General features: G+C 39.4%; 1 protein-coding gene across 4 annotated transcripts in view; it reads right to left on the reverse strand.

Annotated features, from left to right (window-relative positions):
• The window catches only part of LOC130867972 (zinc finger protein 182), a 94757-nt gene that overhangs the window by 59035 nt on the left and 13194 nt on the right, over nt 1-22528 (reverse strand). The window lies entirely within an intron of this gene.

The following is a 22528-nucleotide window of genomic DNA, read 5'->3' on the forward strand; positions in this document are numbered from 1 at the left end:
AACAACCTAGGTGACCCTCAACCATCTATCTCCTATTGTGACTAGGCATAGATCCTGTAGGCATAAATCTGACATAAGAGAAGCCTAGCCTAGAAAGCATGGCTTCTCTTCTGAGTAGAAAATTCCTATAATTTTATGTTGAGTATCCATTTTGACCTCTTTACACCAGAAGCAGGGCTCAGTTGCTTTCCATGTAGTTTCTAGTTCTCTACCTCCTCTGAGTTTGTCAAGGTTAGCAAGATGGGTCTAACTTACACCTTACCTACCTTAGTTTTTAGTGATCACCCTTCAAATGGCACAGCTAGGTACAACCTACTAGACACAGCCCACTGATCCCCACATAATTCGTATCTGTCAGATATGCTCTCACAGTGTTACTACCTCTCAGTTACAATGTGACTCCAGGAACCTTTTTCCTGTTTGCTTTAAACCTCCAGATTGAAACGCCTTTGAGCAAAAACATAACTAAACAATGCCCTGGACCATGAGAAAGACCTTGAACTACAGGGTCCTCACTTTCTTTTGCACAGCACCCACATTCTATCCCAGTTGGCTCTCCCTTTCTGTTGATGCTGTGAGGTATTAAGTTCCACTTCTTTTATGTGATTGGGGTTTTATTTAACTATTTTCTTTGTGTCTCACCTGACTGGAACACTTGAATATAACTTTTCCCACTCTTAATGATATCTTAGTGGGAATACACTACACAGATCAGATAACAGCCACAGGGTGCCTACCTGTATGAATAAGTTTCCTGGGTGAGAGACACTGTGTAAGATCAGAAACTTGAACAGTAAGCCACACACCAGGGTAAAACAGAACATTATGAAGGACACATCATTATCACTTAGTGCCATATCCTCTGGTACTTGCTCACAACAGGACTAAAATTTACAATCACTCTTGTGAGAAAGAACTCAAGTTAAATTTAGGAAAAAAAACAAAAGTATAACACTCTGTGGTATAATAATGGAAAAATATATTTATACCTGCCCTCCTCCATCTAAGGATTTACTAGTGGTAATGAGAAGACTCATGATGTCTTGAGAACTTCAGGATGGGGTCTATGGTCACCACAGAAACCAACACATGATTATTGAGGGTAAGGATTTTCAGCTCTAGCCCAGATCTCCAAAGAAGGGTGAGAAAAACTGGGTTGATCATCAGTGGCTAGTGATTTAAACCAATTGTACCCTTGTAACAACCCTAAGGATGAAAGTCAGGAAACTTCTGGCTTAGTCAATACTGAAGTACTCAGAGGGTGGCATACTCAGAAGCTGTAGAAGGAAGCTTTTCTCCTCCATATCCCTGGCTCTATCTCTCTTTTATTTGGTTGTTCCTAAATTGTATCCATGTTCTAGTTTGCTTCTAGTTGTTCTGTTCTAGTGTGTTCTGTTGCTGTGATAAACACCATGACCAGTAGCAACTTAGGGAGGAGGGGGTTTATTTGCCTTATACATCACAGTCTATCATTGAGCAAAGTCAGGGCAGGAAGTCAACCAGGAGCAGGAAAAGCATTATCCACAATGATGTGGGTCCTTCCACATCAATTAGCAATCAAGAAAACTGTCCCACAGACATGGCATACCTTCCTAATGTCTCTGAGTTATTCAAGTACATTATTGAGCTTGTATAGGATAGTGTGTGGAGACCCCTCCAGCTCCATGGTCATTACTTTGGATTCTCTACTTGAAATGCTTAGCTCATTAATGAGACAACTTTTGGGTATGTCCATGAAGGCAATTCCAGAGTGGATTAACTGAGAAGAAAAGCACCACCGTGAATGTGGGCAGCCACCATCCAAGGCCTGAGATGCCAGACTGAATAGAAAAGGAACAAAGAAGAAAGTCACACTGAAGTGAGCACCAGTATTACCCTTCTATTTTCTGATCTGTGAGTGAGCAGTCTTCATGCTCTATGACTTTCCCTCTAAGATGGAATATACCCTAAAACCAAGAGTTTCTTATCCTTCAGTTATTTGAACACAGCAATGAGAAAATTATATAATAAACCCCCAAATTTGTAACAGGATGTGGCAGAGGTATAGGTAGCCTAGGCACTCAATTTTTGGCTGGTGTCTGGTCAAACAACTTTGTGGGACTATTGTGGCTTCTATTGTAATGCTGACACAAATGTATTGGGGAATACACATCAGTCTAAAATACTACAAAAATTTAAAGCAGTTAAGAAAATAAATGGTTCAATAATTAAAATTCCTTACAAAATGAACAAAAGAGGAAACCTCAGCAAAGAAACAGATGTTATAATGAGAGAAGCAGATATTATAGAACTGAAAAATAAAATAAAAAAATAAAAAATAGGTAGGAGGAAACTTGCCTATAATGCACAAGGCCTGGGATTACCCCCAATGTTCTCACAAAAACAAAACTAAACAAGACACACACTTCACTAGTTTATTGGTAATAATAAAAGGTAGAATCAGTGACTCTGAAGACATGTATCAACAGAATTTATTTAATCTTGAAAACAATAAAATTAGAAAGAAACCTGAGAGTGTAGGTTGGTAGTAGAGTACTTGCCTAACATGATGACGTTATTGGTAGAATACTAAGCATTGAAATAACTATATAGAAAACAAAGTTTTAAAAAGGAACAGAATTTCAGGGGCTCATGGGATTTTAACAGAAATTCCAATATTCATATTAATGATATCCCACAAAAATAGAACAATGCAGCTAAAAGAATGCTCAAAGCAAGCCAGGCATGGAAGTTCATGGCTATATCCCCAGTACTTAGAAACTAAAGCAGGAGTATCATAAATACAAGGCAAACTTAAGCTACATAGTAAGAACCAGTCTCAAAAAACAAAACTAATAATAAATCCATATTCAAAGCAATAATGGCTCAACAGTTCATGTCAAGATATGTCAAAAATTAAACTTCTTAAAAAGTAAAGATAAATAAAATTTGAAAGCAATCAGAGAGAATGAGTGCATTACCTATATGGGGGGGCAGGATTTATATGACAGATTTCTCATGGATGGAGGTCAGGAAGAAGTAGCCCTAATAGCTTTCAAATGCTAAAAGAAACTTTCAACTACAAACTGTTATTCTTCAGAAAACAGAAGGAAATAAAAAATATTTCAGAGGAGGAAACTAAAAACAAAACAAAAACAATGTGAAACCTGGCCTGGGAGAACACACTTTAAATTCTAGTAACTTGGAAGACCAGCATAGGAGAATCACTTAGGCTACGAGTTTCAACACCAGCCCTTGAAACATGATGAGACCTCCAATTAAAAACAAAACAAAATCTAAAGGAAATTCTTTAAATATGAAGTCTATAAGAATGTTTGTAGAACACCAGAAAGAACAATAGTGAACAGATAAGAAAGATGACTGATTAGACGTAAATACAGAGGAGGAAAGTGGGAGGAAATAGGGGTGGATGAAGAACAATGAACAAGGTTATACATATGAAGAACAAACTTCCTTGGAGACATTGTCAAAATCAGGAAGAGAAGTCTTCTCTAGAGGATGAATTTATTAATCACACCTTTAGATATTCTCTTCCCTTTTGCTTTCCTGAGTAGGGAAATTTTTTGTAGGGTTCTTCTGTTGCATTTGTAATGACAAAGATTTCTATCTCTTTTAAAGAGAAAATGCCTATAATCAGAGATCTCTCACAAATAAAATTAGAATGAAACAGACAATACCAATACTCCTAACACTTTCCACATCTGCCTAGCAGCTCAGCAATACAAGAGCTGAAGATAATGCATGATGAGGTGCAATCTAGTTGATCTATGCACTTGAAATATACAAGCATGTACCAGGAGACAGGGGGCAGCCCACTGCAGCAAAAACAATGGGATCTGTGCTTCAAAGAAAGACAGAGTGAGCATATCCTCCTGTGTCTCCCACTTATTACAGGCATGAAACTTGACAGAAGGCAGGAAATATCAGTTAGATGAATCTAAAAAGTAAAAAAAAAAAAATACCAGGAAGATTAAGGGAAAGGCCAGAGGTAAAGAGATTGTGACTTTCCACCTTTCTCCAGTATCCTCTGGTCAAGGATAAAGGTAGCATAGCCAAGAAGATCATATGGACACAGACAAAGATCTTTAAAAGTGATCTTGTCTGGTTTTAATAGAGGAGAACATTTAATGTTCATCCATTCATTGTTCTCCATTTTTTCTCTCTCATACATCAAGCAGCTTCACTTACAAAAAAAAAAAAAAAAAAAAAAAAAAAAAAAAAAAAAAAAACAGATACAGCCGCAGTGTAATCTGGTATAGACACCAAAAATCCAAAGAAGGGGCCAGCAAGATGGCCCAGCAGAAAAAGGCACTTGCCAACAAGCCTGACAACTTGAATTCAAGCCCAGAACTCACATGATTTAAGAAAAGCAGAGATTCCCACAAGTTGTCCTCTGACCTTTACATAAGTGCCATGGCAAATGTGTTCCTCCCTTCACCCCTACTAAATGTGATGATTTTAAAAGAGGGGAGAATCTCCCTCCCTGGGAACACTTTAGTGCCAGAGAGCTCTTCTTGTTCCACAGAGGAATAGTAAAGAGAGGTTGTAGGTGGACTAAAAACTACGTGGGAAATTACAAGTAGAAGGAATTTAGGAACATAACCATAAAAAATTACTATTAGCTCCGGGTTCAATCTGCTGTGCATGTGTGCAGCTTATCTGAAACAAAAACAAACATTTTAAGAACCTAACTAAGAAGGAATGCCACATGACAGAATAGGATATTGGGCATACACAATAGATACAAATGAAATTGCTAAGGTTTGAAAACTGAACCACATAGGGCAGATTACAACTTGCAGCCTAAACTCAATTGTGTTAACTGCCTATCAAAAACAGAAAAATCAACATTCTCTTTAGGATTCACAAAAAAAATCACAAAAATTTCATAAAACTCATGGAAACAACCCCAAATTACATAGTATATATACAAGAAACCAGGAAAATCTTAACTCATATGAAAGGACAAAGAATAAAAACATCTAAGAAGGACAAAAGCTCAGGGTCTCAGCAAAGAAAAGATCTAATGAAGAACAAAATGGACCTTTTAAAATTGAAAAGGACAATAACTAAAGAAAGTTACCATTGGAAGGACACAATAGCACAATGGCAATAATAGAAAAAGAGAAGGGTAACAAAGCTTCCAGAAAACAGAAATTGTCCAACCTGAAAAATGGGGGAGGAAGCATTAGGGTGGGCAAGGGGAAGAACAGCATCTCTGGGATCATGAAGGATAATACCAGTTCCAGATCATCAGAGTTCCAAAAGTACAAGAGGGTAATTCAGAAATGTATTTGAAGAAATAATTCTTCATTGTGTCTCAAATTTGACAAAAGACAGGGGTCTATATGTTCAGGAGATAGAGCAAACAGAATAAAAAACAAAGGATTCCATATCCAAAAACATCATAAAACTGCTGAAAACTAAACACAAAGGAAAAATAATACATATAGGGGAATTAACTATTCTAATGTGTAGTAGAAGGGGAACGGGCTGTGTCCCTCTGGCGGGCTAGTTTAACTCCTGAAATAACCACATAGAAATTGTATTCATTTAAACACTGCCTGGCCCATTAGCTCTAGCCTGTTATTGGCTAACTTTCACATCTTGATTAACCCACTTCCATTAATGTGTATCGCCACTTGACTGTGGCTTACCAGCAACATGAGTCTAACCAGCGTCCATCTTGGGCAGGAGAATCATGGTGTCTGCCACACTGCCCTTCTTCCCAGAATTCTGTTCTGTCTTCTCTACCCACCTAAGAGCTGCCCTATCAAAAGACCAAGGCAGTTTCTTTATTCAACCAATGAAAGCAACACAAATACAGAAGGACCTCTTACACCACAAATCATTGTGTATTTCTTATGAGAAGTCATAGAGTGTAGAAGGAAGTACAACAACATGTTGGAGTGTCAAAAAGAATGATAGTTTAGTAAAGTGAGATAGCTCAGCAGGTAAGCAAGCTTACCTCCTTCTGGGCCTGACAGCCTGAGTTCAATCTCTAAAAACTACATGGTTGAAGGAGAAAACTGAATTCTGTAAGTTGTGTTCTTGACTCCACAAGCACAATGTATACACACATAAAAATATAAATAAATATAAGAAATGATGGCACACTGAAAAATCTATATGTTATGTGGAAATGTCCTTTAGGAATAAAAGTGAAATAAAAATATTCAAATAAAGGAAAAATATGTTTCCAGTAGTCTTAATGAAAATAATTACTTGCACTGGCTTACTTTCTCAGCCAGTTTAGTAGCAATGGGGAAAGCAAAGATGCTGGCCTTGTGTTTGAATCTAGCCTTGTATCATTCAATCTGATGTTTTCTCTAGAATTTTTAAAGATTTTCTCTTTAAATCAAGCACAGAAAATTCCTTCTTTCTCTATTTTTGAGGATTTTTTAAAAATCATATATTGCTCTTGAAGTTTTCAAAGCTTTTTCTGCATTTGCTGATAAAATCATGGTTATTCTCTAAGAATCTTTAAATGTTTTCTAGGGGGAGGGGCTAATGAGATCTATTCCTCTCTAAGGATAAATAGGCAGGTAATGGTTGCTAAGGGGAGGGAGAGGCATTTTCTTCAGTGGTGTAGCTACTGGAAAGGTGTTCATTATGCTCCAGTAAATAACCTCTCACCTATGCTCTTGTAAATAAACCCTAATGAAACTCACTGGGTGACAAAAAAAAATGATATCAAGTAAGAACATCGTAAGAAGGGAACAAAAGATGGCAAAGTGTGAAAATGATCAAAATACATCATATGCACGTATGGAAAGATCATAATTTCGCTACAAAGTATATGTGCTAATAAAACTATTAAAAGATACATCATTATAGACTAAAATTTGATAGGGCTCAGAGGAGGATTAAGGAGATAAGTAGGGCTAAATGAAGTCATAATTGTGGGTCCTTCACCTTATAGCAGTGAGCCCATAGTGGAAGGACAGCAAATGAAGTTCTCTGCACTCATTGTCCTGTATGGTGTGCACACAAGAAAGGCCATGTAAGGATAAGCAAAAAGGCAGCCACCAGCAAGTCAGGAAGACACAGCGCCAAAAACCAGCCCTACAGGCACCTGATTTGTACTTCCAGTCTCTAGAGTTGTGAGAAGATAAGTTTATATTGTTTAAGCCACCCAAAATGAGGTATTTAGTTTCTTTAAATCACTTTTAGTCGACTTATGACAGAACTGTACCTTTATCAACTGTGGTATCTTCTCCTGGTAGCCTAAGCAGAACAAAATACATGCATAGGATCTGAATGATGAAAACAACAAAACATCAATGAGATAATTACAGATCTAAATAAATGGAGAGCTATACTGTATTCATGGATGTTAATCCTCCTATAATTACTTTCAATGTTACTAAATTCCTATAACAGTCTTAGCAAGATATTTTAAAACATATCAGCAAGATTATCCTAAAATCTATGCAGAAAAACAAAAGACAAGGAACACACACAGCCAAACGATTTGGCAATGTAATATAAAGAGACATTACCTAATTTTAAGATTTGCTATAAAGTTTCATTAATGAAGGCACTGTAGTACTGATGGAAGACAGACACATAAATCAACAAAACAGATAGAAAACTCTTAGAAGAAACCAGGAACTAGCCATGGTGATGCATGTTCATCATCATAACACCCAAATGCTGAAAGGCAGGAGGATCAAGAGTTTCTGGTCAGACAGGGCATTACAGTTGGTTTCAGGCTGACCTGGGGTTTTTAATTAGGGTCTCTATTGCTGTGAAAAAACACAGTGGCCATGGCAACTCTTAGAAAGGAAAATATTTAACTGGGACTGGTTTGCAGTCTCAGAGGTTTAGCCCATTATGGTCACAATAGGAAGCATGGTGGTATATAGGAAGACATGGTGCTGGAGAAGGAGCTGAAAGTTCTACATTTGGATCTTCAAGCAGCAGGAAGTGACTGAGACACACTAGGCCTGGCTTGGGTTTCTGAGATCTCAAAGCCCACCCACAGTGACACACTTCCTCCAAGAAGATCACACATACTCAGAGAAGGCCACAACTCCACATAGTACCAGTCCCTATGAGCCTATGGGGCCATTTTCTTCTTTTTTTTCTGATCTATGTCATTTTTATTTTTTTAAATTTTTATTGAGCTATATATTTTTCTTCACTCCCCTCCTTTCCTCTCCACTCCCTTCTACCCTCTACCATGGTCCCCATGCTCCCAATTTACTCAAGAGAGCTTGTCTTTTTCTACTTCCCATGTAGATTAGATCCATGTCTGTCTCTCTTAGGGTCCTCATTATGGTCTAGGTTTTCCGGGATTGTGATTTGCAGGCTGGTTTTCTTTGCTTTATATCTAAAAGCCACTTATTAGTGAGTACATATTATATTTGTCTTTCTGGGTCTGGGTTACTATTTAGTCAGGGGCTTCAACCCAGGCCCCTGGCATCCATTTTTGAAATGCTGGGCAGAAAATTCCATTCCAAGCTCCCTCCCCTGGGAGTTGTCTCAGTCCAAACTCCACCTCTGAGAAAGCCCACCAAATGGTGACCCCTCCCCAGGGAGGGTCAAGAAAGTCTTCCAAATGGTAACCTCTCCCTAGGGAAGGTCAAGACCACTCCCACAGGCTATTTAAACTGCCCCCCAGAGAATAAAACGTGGTCTCCCCTTTTCCCTCTTTCTCTTTCCCAGTATAGAAAAACCTGGGAGCGCTGGCAGCCATTTAACATCAGCATCTTCTAATTTTGTCTGATTGGGATTCTTACATTGGTGGAGAGGTTTGTCATTTAAGAAAAAATACTTAACATTTGGAGGTATCACTCAATATTATGTTTTCTAGATCCATCCATTTGCTCGCAAATTTCAAGATGTCATTGTTTTTTTTTTCTGTTGTGTAGTACTCCATTGTGTAAATGTACCACACTTTGCTTATCCATTCTTTGGTCGAGGGGCATTTAGGTTGTTGCCAGGTTTTGGCTATAACAAACAATGCTGCTATGAACATAGCTGAGCACATGTCCTTGTGGTATGATTGAGCATCCTTTCGGTATATACCGAAAAATAGCATTGCTGGATCTTGAGGTAGGCTATATCCTAATTTTCTGAGAAATTGCCATACTGATAACCAAAGCAGCTATACCAGTTTACACTCCTACCAGCAATGGAGGAGTGCTTTTTTACCCCATATCTCCTCCAGCACAAGTTGTCATCAGTGTTTTTGATCTTATAGGTATAAGATGGAATCTCAGAGTTGTTTTGATTTGCATTTCTCTGATGGCTAAGGATGTTGAGTATTTCCTTAAGTGTCTTTCAGCCATTTTAGACTAATCTGTTGAGAGTTCCCTGTTTAGCTCTTTAACCCATTTTTTTTTTCCAGCATTATTTGTTCTTTTGAGATCAGCCCTCTGTCAGATGTGGGGTTAGTGAAGATCTTTTCCCATTCTGTAGGCTGCTGCTTTGTCTTGCTGACCATGTCCTTTGCTTTACAGAAGCTTTTCAGTTTCAGGAGGTCCCATTTATTAATTGTTTCTCGCAGTGTCTGTGCTACTGGGGTTATATTTAGGAATTGGTCTTCTGTGCCAATGCATTCAAGTGTACATCCCACTTTCTCTTCTAAGAGGTTCAATGTGGTTAGTTTTACACTGAGGTCTTTGATCGATTTGGACTTGAGCTTTGTGCATGGTGATAGATATGGGTCTATTTTCATTCTTCTACATGTTGATATTCAGTAATGCCAAACCATTTGTTGAATATGCTTTCTTATTTCCATTTGATATTTTTTGCTTCTTTGTCAAAACAGGTGTTTGTAGGTGTGTAGATTGATATCCGGGTCTTTAATTTGGTTCCACTGGTCCTCCTGTTTGTTTTTGTGCCAATACCAGGCTGTTTTCAGCACTGTAGCTCTGTAGTAGAATTTGAAGTCAGGGATGGTGATGTTTCCAGAAGTTCCATTATTGTACAGGATTGTTTTTGGCTATCCTGGGTTTTTTGTTTTTTTTCCATATGGAGTACCATTCTTTTGAAGTCTGTGAAGAATTTTGCTGGGATTTTGATGGGCATTGCATGAAATCTGTAGATTGCTTTTGGTAAGATACCATTTTTACTATGTTAATTCTACATACCCAAGAGCATAGGAGATCTTTCTATTTTATGTGTCTTCTTCAATTTACTTCTACAAAGATTTGAAGTTCTTGTCATATAGGTCTTCCACTTGTTTGGTTAGAGTAACCCCAAGATATTTTATGTTATTTGTGGCTACTGTGAAGGGTGATGTTTCTCTGATTTCTTTTGCAGCCTATGGGGCCATTTTCATTCAAACTACCACACTGGATTACATATTAAGACCTTAAAAATTTTTTAAAAATTAAGAAACAAAGGTGTAAAACTACACAACATCTGTCTGGGAAATAATTGATTTGGGATTTAACCCCTAAGGCTCAACAACAAAAATGATAGGTATATAGGATTAAATGAAAAAACTTCTGCATTAGGAAAGAAATAGTTAACCAAGTGAAGAGACAATCCTGTGGATTGGAAAAAATATTTAAAACTACCTTTAAATTATTTAAAAGCAATTATTTCTGATAAGGTATTAATAAACAAAAAATATTAGGAACTCAACCCAATAGCAAGCAAACAACTCCACTTGAAAATGTCCTTCAATGGAAGAATGGATGAAGAAAGTGTGGAATATATACACATTAGAGTACTACTCTGCGGTAAAAAACAATGACTTCTCAAATTTTGCATGCAAATGGATGGAAATAGAAAATACTATCCTGAGTGAGAACCTTCATCTAGCGATGGATGGAGATAGAGACAGAGACCCACACTGGAGCACCGGACTGAGCTCCCAAGGTCCTAATGAGGAGCAGAAGGAGGGAGAACATGAACAACGAAGTCAGGACCACGAGGGGTGCACCCACCCACTGAGACAGTGAGGCCGATCTATTGGGAGCTCACCAAGGCCAGCTGGACTGTGACTGAAAAAGCATGGGATAAAACCGGACTCTCTGAACATGGCGGACAATGAGAGCTGAGGAGAGGCCAAGGACAATGGCACGGGGTTTTGATCCTACTTCATGTTCTGGCTTTGTGGGAGCCTAGACAGTTTGGATGTTCACCTTCCTAGACCTGGATGGAGGGGGGAGGACCTTGGACTTTCCACAGGGCAGGGAACCCTGACTGCTTCTGGGACTGGAGAGGGAGGAGAAGAGGAGTGGGGGGAGGGGGAGAGGGGCGGGAGGAGGGGGAGGGAAATGGGAGGCGGGGAGGAGGCAGAAAAAATTTTTTTTCAATAAAAAAAATAAATTAAAAAAAAAAGAAAACGAGCAAGTAATCTGAACATATATTTCTATGATAAAAGACACAGGCAAGCATGGTGACACACACCTGTAAACTACTACTTGGGAGGCCAGTTAAATGATAGCCTGGGATACTGTCTAAAAAAAAAAGACAAAAACAAGACACACAAATGGCCAACAGATAATGTGAAAAATATTCAATATCACTCATCATTACAGATATATAAATTAAAACCATGAATTAACAGAACAGCTATTATCAAAAATATTACAAGGGTTACCACCTAGGATACAAAGAAAAGACAACTGTTGTCCATAGTCAGTATGAATGGAACTTAGTACAGCCATTATAGAAATTAATGTAAAGATTTCTAAAAATAAACCCTGAAAATAGAATTTTCATGCAATCCAGTAATTTGACTTGGATGTGTAGACAAAATGTTTAATTATGTTTGGGAGACATCTACATTTCCAAGTTTATGGCAGTACTAGTCACAATACCTTCTCGAAAACTGACCACATACTCGGTAACAAAGCAAACCTCCACAGATACAAAAAATTTTTAGTGACTACCTGTGTCTTATCGGATCACCACAGATTAAAGTTAGAATTCAACAATAATTCTACCACCAGAAAAGCCAAGAAACTCATAGAAACTGAACAGTCAACTACTGAACCACACCTGGGTCAAGGAAGAAATAAAGAAAGAAATTAAAGTATTCCTTGAATTTAATGAAAATAAAGAGACAACACACTCAAACTTATGGGACACTATGAAAGCAGTGCTAAGAGGAAAGTTCATAGCACAAAGTGCCCACTTAAAGAAAACGGAGAACGCATACATTGGACACTTAACAGCACACCTGAAAGCTCTAGAAAAAAAGAAGTAGACTCATCCAGGAGGAGTAGAAGACTGGAAATGATCAAACTGAGGGCTGAAATCAACAAAATAGAAACACAGAAAACAATCCAAAGAATCAATGAAATGAAAAGTTGGTTCTTGGAGAAAATCAACAAGATCGACAAACCCCTATCCAAACTAATCAAATGCCAGAGAGAGAACACGCAAATTAATAAGATCAGAAATGAAAAGGGGGACATAACCACAGATACAGAGGAAATTCAGAGAATCATTAGATCTTACTACAAAAGCCTATATGCCACAAAACTCGAAAATGCAAAAGAAATGGACATTTTCTTTAGATAAGTACCATATACCAAAGTTAAACCAAGACCAGGTGAACAATCTAAATAGACCTGTTAGTTGCGAAGAATTAGAAACTGTTATCAAAAATCTTCCCTTCCAAAAAAAAGCCCAGGACCAGATGGTTTAAATACAGAATTCTACCAGAAATTCCAAGAAGAGCTAATACCTATACTCCTTAATGTATTTCACAATATAGAAACAGAAGAGTCGTTTCCAAATTCCTTTTATGAAGCTACAGTTACCCTGATACCAAAACCACACAAAGACCCAACCAAGAAAGAGAATTACAGGCCAATCTCACTCATAAACATCGACGCAAAAATTCTCAGTAAAATACTGGCAAACCGAATCCAAGAACACATTAGAAAAATTATCCATTGTGATCAAGTAGGCTTCATCCCAGAGATGAATCTATCAATGTAATCTATCATATAAATAAACTGAAAGAAAAATACCATATGATCATTTCATTAGATGCTGAAAAAGCATTTGACAAAATTCAACACCCCTTTATGATAAAGGTCTTGGAGAGATTAGGGATGCAAGGTTCATACCTAAATATAATAAAAGCTGTATACAGCAAGCCAACAGTTAACATCAAATTAAATGGAGAGAAACTTAAAGCCATTCCACTAAATTCAGGAACACGACAAGGCTGTCCACTCTCTCCATACCTCTTCAATATAGTGACTGAAGTTCTAGCAATAGCAATAAGACAACATAGAGTGATCAAGGGGATTCTAATTGGAAAGGAAGAAGTTAAATTTCGTTATTTGCAGATGATATGATAGTGTACATAAGCGACCCCAATAAACAGATGCCTTGACAAAAGAATACTGCTTGGTGTCCATTTCTCTTTCTTGCCCATGTTTTTCAGATAGTGCCTCTTCAGACCCTGGAATAACTTAGGACCTGCTGGGCCGGTCAAGGACACTGTCATTAAGACAAAAAGGCTACCTACTGACTGGGAGAAGATCTTCACCAACCCCACAACAGACAAAGGTCTGATCTCCAAAATATATAAAGAACTCAAGAAACTAGACGTTAAAATGATAATTAACCCAATTAAAAATGGGGCACTGAACTGAACAGAGAATTCTCAACAGAAGACGTTCAAATGGCCAAAAGACACTTAAGGTCATGCTCAACCTCCTTAGCGATCAGGGAAATGCAAATCAAAACAACATTGAGATACCATTTTACACCTGTCAGAATGGTTAAAATCAAAAACACCAAGGATAGCCTTTGCTGGAGAGCATGTGGAATAAGAGGACCACTCATCCATTGCAGGTGGGAATGTGTGCAACCACTTTGGAAAGCAGTGTGGCGATTTCTCAGGAAATTTGGGATCAACCTACCCCAGGACCCAGCAATACCACTCTTGGGAATATACCCAAGACGTGCCCTATCATACAACAAAAGTATATGCTCAACTATGTTCATAGCAGCATTATTTGTAATAGCCAGAACCTGGAAACAACCTAGATGCCCTTCAATGGAAGAATGGATGAAGAAAGTGTGGAATATATACATAGTAGAGCACTATTCAGCGGTAAAAAGCAATGACATCTTGAATTTTGCATGCAAATGGATGGAAATAGAAAACACTATCCTGAGTGAGGTAACCCAGACCCAAAAAGATGAACATGGGATGTACTCACTCATAATTGGTTTCTAGCTGTAAATAAAGGACATTGATCCTATAATTCGTTAATTCTAGAGAAGCTAAATAAGAAGGTGAACCCAAAGAAAAACATAGTTATCCTCCTGGATATTGGAAGTAGACAAGATTGCTGGGCAAAAATTGAGAACTGGGGCGTGGGGTAGGATGGGGGAAAGGGGAGATGGGGAGAGAAAAGTGAGAAGGGGAGGATGGGGACAGCTTTGGTAATGGGATGGTTGGGATAAAGGAAGAGTGGATATGGGAGCAGGAAAGTATATATCTTAAGGGTGCCATTTTAGGGTTGGCAAGAGTCTTGACTCTAGAGGGGTTTCCAGGGGTCCAGAGAGATGTCCCCAGCTAGATCCTTGGGCAGCTGAGGAGAGAGAACCTGAAATGGCCCGATCCTATAGCCATACTAATGAATATCTTGCATATCACCGTAGAACCTTCATCTGGCAATGGATCGAGATAGAGACAGAGACCCACACTGGAGCACCATACTGAGCTCCTAAGGTCCAAATGAGGAATATAAGCAGGGAGAACATGAGCATGGAAGTCAGGACCGTGAGGGGTGCGTCCACCCACTGAGACAGTGGGGCTGATCTAATGGGAGCTCACCAAGGCCAGCTGGACTGGGACTGAAAAAGCATGTAATCAAACCGGACTCTCTGATCGTGGCGGACAATAAGGGCTGCTGAGAAGCCAAGAACAATGGCACTGGGTTTTGATCCTACTGCATGTACTGGCTTTGTGGGAGCCTAGCCTGTTTGGATGCTCACCTTCCTAGACCTGGATGGAGGGGGGAGGACCTTGGACTTCCCACAGGGCAGGGAACCCTGACTGCTCTTCAGACTGGAGAGGGAGGGGGAGGGGGTGGGGAGTGAGGTGTGGGTAATGGGGGGAGGGGGAGGGAAAAGGGAGGCGGGGAGGAGGCGGAAATTTTTAATTAAAAAACTTCTTAAAATGAAATAAAAAAAGATTATAAATACATGTCCCCACTTTATATGACACACTTGAGAAAACAAAATGGCACAGAATAGATCTATAGTTTCCTGAGTTTATCAGATAGGAGATGGTATAACTATAAGAGAACAGCATCAGATAGCTTTTGGGGCAGATAAAATTACCCTCCATCTCACTGATGAGTTAGCTATACCAATCTACATTTGTTAGCATTTATGAACTTGTACAGGAGTAAAATTTCACTGTAATTCAAAAAAAAAAAAAAAAACCTGAACACTGAAAAAAAAGATGCTAGCTTGTAAAATATCTTGAGGAATTTGTCTTCTGGATACAAGAGTATTGAAAATCCCACTAAGGAAGTTATTTCAGGAAAATCATTTGAAAGAGAAGGAACTTTCCTAAGAGATTTCATTTCCAAACTATTCTGTCTTCATCCTCTCTAGGGAATGTTGTGGGAAATAACATTGAGAAATAACTGTAGGAAACCAGGGACACATTTATTACCAGTCTATTATTGAAGACAATTCTACATGAAAATAGTGCAAAGAAATGCCACAAAATACAAGCCCAAAAAACTTTGGTTGAGGCCTTGGTATGCTCTATCCTAATGAATAAAACAAGCAAAGGTACTGGTTACAATTCCATATAGCATCAGAAAGCTCAAAGATAGATTGGAAACTCACAGTTAATCTTAACAAAAGAAATAACTTTTTATAAAAACCTTATAATGGTGAAAAATAGTATTCATTAAACAGAAACTGTACTTGGAGTTAAAGATAAGCAATACTCTACTCTCTCATGAGATGTGACGCAGCAGCACTGAGCAACAGCTCCCAGTAAGCAATGTGATCACTAGGAAACAACCTATACATACCACTGTATTCCATGTTGCCATGATGTTAAGTGGGATAAGGGTATTAAATAAATTTTTAATTTTGAGTTGACATAACTCCAGGACATAAAATCATTATAAGTTAAGGAGCATCTGTATCTGTTACCTTTAAATACTCAATGCAATTTTTTCCCTTGGCCCTTGGCTCATTGGGGCTACCAGGAGTCCCTCCTTAGGTGCTGAGAAGTCCCATCTGGATGGGTGAGTGTGTGCTATCCTGGGGCGGACTGTCCCGGTAGAGAGCACAAACGCCCCTCCCCCAGCTCCTGCTGCAGGGCTTTCTTCCATACACTCGCGCCCCCACCCCCACCCCCAAGCCTGCCTTGTCTGCAAGGTCCTTTGCTGTGGACAGTTTCCTGCCCAACCCAGAGCAGTGAGAGCCTGACTAGAGGGCAGGCCTCAAGGTCCCCGCCAGGGAACGCAGGCTCCTGCTGCTGGGGCTGCAGTGTCCGCTGTGCTCTCCTGGACCGGCTCTGCCTGCCCCCCATTTCCCTTGGCCCCTGGCTCATCGGGGCTACCAGGAGTCCCTCTGTAGGTGCTGAGAAGTCCCATCTGGAGGGGTGAGTGTGTGCTATCCTGGGGTGGACTGTCCCAGTAGAGAGCACAAACGCCCCTCCCCCAGCACCTGCTGCAGGGCTTTCTTTCCTACACACTCGCCCCCACCCCCAAGCCTGCCTTGTCTGCAAGGTCCTTTGCTGTAGAACAGTTTCCTGCCCTTTCACTAAGGCTACCAACCCAGAGCAGTGAGTGCCTGACTTGAGGGCAGGCCTCAAGGTCCCCGCCAGGGAACGCGGGCCCCTGCCGCTGGGGCTGCAGTGTCCGCTGTGCTCTCCTGGACCGGCTCTGCCTGCCCCCCATTTCCCTTGGCCCCCGGTTCATCGGGGCTACCAGGAGTCCCTGTGCAGGTGCTGAGAAGTCCCATCTGGAGGGGTGAGTGTGTGCTATCCTGGGGTGGACTGTCCCAGTAGAGAGCACAAACCCCCCTACACTAAGGCTACCCAACCAGAGCAGTGAGTGCCTGCTTAGCGGGCAGGCCTCAGTAACCCCCCCCCCCCCGAAAGGGAGCGCAGGCACCTCCAGCTTGTACTGCAGTGTTGCCTGTGTTCTACTCGACCCCGCCCTACACCTTGCATTCGGCCTTCTTTCCGCGGGTCATTGGAATACCAGGCATCCCTGTTTTGGTGTTGAGGAGTTCATCTGCAAGGGAACGGTTCCTGCCCCTACACTGAGGAGATACACCCAGAGAGTTAGTCACAGCAAAGACTGATCCAAGACACCAGGCCTCTCCTGGCTCCATTTGAAGGAAAAAAAGGGCAGGCGCCAATGCAAGAATTCCCCCAACAACTTGAAAGGCAACGTGACATCACCAGGATCCAGGAATACCGAAATGAGAAGTCTACACCCTAATCCAGAAGAATTAGAAGAATTCGACTCAAAAGTGAATTATATGAAAATAATAGAGGACCTTAAACAAGAGGTGAAAAACTGCCATAATCAATTAGAGATTACAAACAAAAAGGTAGAGGAAATGAATAAATATCTCAAAGATACCCAAGAAAACCAAGAGAAACAAGAAAAAGTAATCAAACAGGTAAGGGAAACAGTTCAAGACTTGAAGAATGAAGTGGAAGTAATAAAGAAAACACAAACCGAGGGAAGGATGGAGATGGAAAATTTGGATAAACGAACAGGAACTACAGAGACAAGTACCACCAACAGATTACAAGAGATAGAAGAAAGAATCTCAGACACTGAAGATACCATAGAGAAAATAAACTCTCTGATCAAAGAAAACAGCATAACCAACAAATTCTCATCACAAAACATTCAGGAAATCTGGGACACAATAAAAAGACCAAACCTAAGAATAATAGGGATAGAAGAAGGAGAAGAAGTACAGCTCAATGGTCCAGAAAATATATTTAATAAAATTATAGAAGAAAACTTTCCCAACCTTAAGAAAGATATTCCTTTGAAGGTCCAAGAAGCATACAGAACACCGAATCGACTGGATCAAAAAAAAACATCTCCTCGTCATATAATAATCAAAACACAAAACATACAGAATAAAGAAAGAATATTAAGAGCTGCAAAGGAAAAAGGTCAAGTTACCTATAAAGGTAAACCTATCAGACTTACTCCTGATTTCTCTATGGAAACCATGAAAGCCAGAAGGTCCTGGATAGATGTGCTGCAGAAACTAAGAGACCATGGATGCAAGCCCAGACTACTGTACCCAGCCAAGCTTTCGTTCACTATAAATGGAGAAAACAAAATTTTCCAGGATAAAAACAAATTTAAACAATACGTAGCCACAAATCCAGCCCTACAGAAAGTAATAGAAGGAAAATCACAAACCAAGGAGTCCAACAATGCCCACAATAACTCAGACATCTAATGACCCTTCACCAGTACAACTTGAAGAAGGGAAACACACAAACTCTACTACCAAAAGAAAGAAAGAGAGAAAGGAAAAATGACCGGAGTTAACAACCACTGGTCATTAATATCACTTAATATCAATGGACTCAACTCACCTATAAAGAGGCACAGGCTAAGAGATTGGATTCGAAAACAGGATCCAACATTCTGTTGCTTACAAGAAACACACCTCAACCACAAAGACAGACATCTACTCAGAGTAAAGGGCTGGGAAAAGGTTTATCAAGCAAACGGACCTAAGAAACAGGCAGGTGTGGCCATACTAATTTCTAAGAAAGTTGACTTCAAACTAAAATCAATCAAAAGAGATGGAGAGGGACATTTTTTTACTCATAACAGGAACAATTCACCAGGATGAAGTCTCAATCCTGAATATATATGCCCCTAATATAAAAGCACCCACTTATGTAAAAGAAACGTTACTAAAACTCAAGGCAGTCATCAAACCACACACACTAATAGTAGGAGATTTCAACACTCCTCTCTCACCAATGGACAGGTCAATCAGACAGAAACCTAACAGAGAAATAAGAGGATTAAGGGAGGTAATGAATCAAATGGACTTAACAGACATCTATAGAATATTCCACTCAAATAAGAAAGAATATACCTTCTTCTCTGCAGCTCATGGAACCTTCTCGAAAATAGACCACATACTCGGTAACAAAGCAAACTTACACAGTTACAAAAAAATATCGGTAACCACCTGTGTCTTATCAGTTCACCATGGATTAAAGTTAGAATTCAACAACAATGCTATCCCCAGAAAGCCTACGAACTCATGGAAACTGGACAATCAACTACTGAACCACACCTGGATCAAGGAAGAAATAAAGAAAGAAATTAAAGTCTTTCTTGAATTCAATGAAAACGAAGACTCAACATACTCAAACCTATGGGACACTATGAAAGCAGTGCTAAGAGGAAAGTTCATAGCATTAAGTGCCCACTTAAAGAAAACGGAGAAAGCACACATTGGAGACTTAATAGCCCACCTGAAAGCTTTAGAAAAAAAAGAAGCAGACTCACCTAGGAGAAGTAGAAGACTCGAAATAATCAAATTGAGGGCTGAAATCAACAAAATAGAAACACAGAAAACTATCCAAAGAATCAATGAAACAAAAAGCTGGTTCTTGGAGAAAATCAATAAGATTGATAAACCCCTATCTAAACTAATCAAACGGCGGAGAGAGAATACGCAAATTAACAAAATCAGAAACGAAAAGGGAGACATAACCACAGACACAGAGGAAATTCAGAGAATCATTAGATCTTACTACAAAAACCTGTATGCCACAAAATTGGAAAATGTAAAAGAAATGGACACTTTTTTAGATAAGTACCATATACCAAAGTTAAACCAGGACCAGGTGAACAATCTAAATAGACCTGTTAGTCGCGAAGAATTAGAAGTTGTTATAAAAAACCTCCCCACCAAAAAAAGCCCAGGTCCAGACGGCTTCAATGCAGAATTCTACCAGAACTTCCAAGAAGACCTAATACCTTTACTCCTTAATGTATTTCACAATATTGAAACAGAGAAGTCATTGCCAAATTCTTTTTATGAAGCTGAAGTTACTCTGATACCAAAACCACACAAAGACACAACCAAGAAAGAGAACTACAGGCCAATCTCACTCATGAACATCGACGCAAAAATACTCAATAAAATACTGGCAAACCGAATCCAAGAACACATTAGAAAAATTATCCATTATGATCAAGTAGGCTTCATCCCAGAGATGCAAGGCTGGTTCAACATACGGAAATCTATCAATGTAATCCATCATATAAATAAACTGAAAGAAAAAAACCACATGATCATTTCATTAGATGCGGAAAAAGCATTTGACAAAATTCAACATCCCTTTATGATAAAGGTCTTAGAGAGATTAGGAATACAAGGGTCATTCCTAAGTATAATAAAAGCTATTTATAGCAAGCCGTCAGCTAACATCAAATTAAATGGAGAGAAACTCAAAGCTATTCCACTAAAATCAGGAACACGACAAGGTTGTCCACTCTCTCCATACCTCTTTAATATAGTGCTTGAAATTCTAGCAATAGCAATAAGACAACATAAGGGGATCAAAGGGATTCAAATTGGAAAGGAAGAAGTTAAACTTTCATTATTTGCAGACGATATGATAGTGTACATAAGCGACCCCAAAAACTCCAGCAAAGAACTCCTTCAGCTGATAAACACCTTTAGTAGCGTTGCAGGATACAAGATCAATTCCAAAAAATCAGTTGCCCTCCTATACACAAAGGATAAGGAAGCAGAGATGGAAATCAGAGAAGCATCACCCTTCACGATAGCCACAAATAGCATAAAATATCTTGGGGTAACTCTAACCAAGGAAGTAAAGGATCTATTTGACAAGAACTTTAAGTCTATGAAGAAAGAAATTGAGGAGGATACCAGAAAATGGAAGGATCTCCCTTGCTCTTGGATTGGGAGGATCAACATAGTAAAAATGGCAATTCTACCAAGGGCAATTTATAGATTCAATGCAATCCCCATTAAAATCCCATCAAAATTCTTCACAGATCTTGAGAGGACAATAAGCAACTTTATATGGAGAAACAAAAAACCCAGGATAGCCAAAACAATCTTATATAATAAAGGATGGTCTGGAGGCATTACCATCCCTGACCTCAAACTCTATTACAGAGCCTCAGTATTGAAAACAGCTTGGTATTGGCATAAAAACAGAGAAGTCGATCAATGGAACCGAGTAGAAGACCCTGATTTTAACCCACAAACATATGAACACCTAATTTTTGATAAAGGAGCTAAAAGTATTCAATGGAAAAAAGAGAGCATCTTCAACAAATGGTGCTGGCAGAACTGGTTGTCAACGTGTAGAAGAATGAAATTAGATCCATATCTATCACCATGCACAAAACTCAAGTCCAAATGGATTAAAGACCTCAATATTAGTCTGAACACACTGAACCTGATAGAAGAAAAAGTGGGAAGTACTCTACAACATATGGGTACAGGAGATCACTTCCTACGTTTATCCCCAGCAGCACAGACATTAAGGACAACATTGAATAAATGGGACCTCCTGAAACTGAGTAGCTTCTGTAAAGCAAAGGACACTGTCACTAAGACAAAAAGGCAACCCACTGACTGGGAGAAGATCTTCACCAACCCTGCAACAGACAAAGGTCTGATCTCCAAAATATATAAAGAACTCAAGAAACTAGACTTTAAAATGCTAATGAACCCAATAAAAAAATGGGGCACTGAACTGAACAGAGAATTCTCAACAGAAGAAATTCAAATGGCCAAAAGACACTTAAAGTCATGCTCAACCTCCTTAGCGATAAGGGAAATGCAAATTAAAACAACTTTGAGATATCATCTTACACCTGTCAGAATGGCTAAAATCAAAAACACCAATGATAGCCTTTGCTGGAGAGGTTGTGGAGAAAGGGGCACACTCATTCATTGCTGGTGGGAATGCAAACTTGTGCAACCACTTTGGAAATCAGTGTGGCGATTTCTCAGGAAATTTGGGATCAACCTACCCCAGGATCCAGTAATACCACTATTGGGAATATACCCAAGAGATGCCCCATCAAATGACAAAAGTATCTCTTCAACTATGTTCATAGCAGCATTGTTTGTAATAGCCAAAACCTGGAAACAACCTAGATGCCCTTCAATGGAGGAATGGATGAAGAAAGTGTGGAATATATACATATTAGAGTACTACTCAGCGGTAAAAAACAATGACTTCTCGAATATTGCGTGCAAATGGATGGAAATAGAAAACACTATCCTGAGTGAGGTATCCCAGTCCCAAAAAGAGGAACATGGGATGTACTCACTCATAATCGGATTCTAGCCATAAATAAAGGACATTGAGCTTATAATTTGTGATCCTAGAGAAGCTAAATAAGACAGTGAACCCAAAGAAAATCATATAGTCATCTGCCTGGAGAGGGGAAGTCGACAAGATTGCAGGGCAATAACTGGGAACTTGCGGGGGAGGTGGCAAGGGGCAAAGGGGAAATGGGATGAGAAACATGAGAAGGGGAGGTTGGGAGGAGCTCGGGGGATTGGG

This window comes from Chionomys nivalis, chromosome X (genome assembly GCF_950005125.1).
Source record: "Chionomys nivalis chromosome X, mChiNiv1.1, whole genome shotgun sequence".
In the NCBI taxonomy this organism is placed as follows: Eukaryota; Metazoa; Chordata; class Mammalia; order Rodentia; family Cricetidae; genus Chionomys; species Chionomys nivalis.